Below are 298 nucleotides of genomic sequence, written 5' to 3' on the forward strand. Positions count from 1 at the left end.
CTCAACATCCTCGAGCAAAGCTTGTAGGAATCTTCTTTCCTCTTCGTTTGAGAAGTCGTATTGTCTCCTTTCCTTGATGTCTTGCAGTAGTCCCTCATGCCCTCTTCCCCCAAGATTCTTCTCTAGCTAATGAGCTAGCTGCCTAGCCAGCTAGCTCATTAGCTAGCCGTAGTGACCCAAGACCACCAAACGATACACAGAAGCCCTAGCTAGCTAGCTAGGTGGATAAATAAATGGATCGATCGATCGATCTGATGACTGGAATGTCAGAACAACAGGAGGTCTCCGTGGATCATCA

Source organism: Cystoisospora suis (assembly GCF_002600585.1).
Source record: "Cystoisospora suis strain Wien I chromosome Unknown contig_9141, whole genome shotgun sequence".
Classification (NCBI taxonomy): Eukaryota; Apicomplexa; class Conoidasida; order Eucoccidiorida; family Sarcocystidae; genus Cystoisospora; species Cystoisospora suis.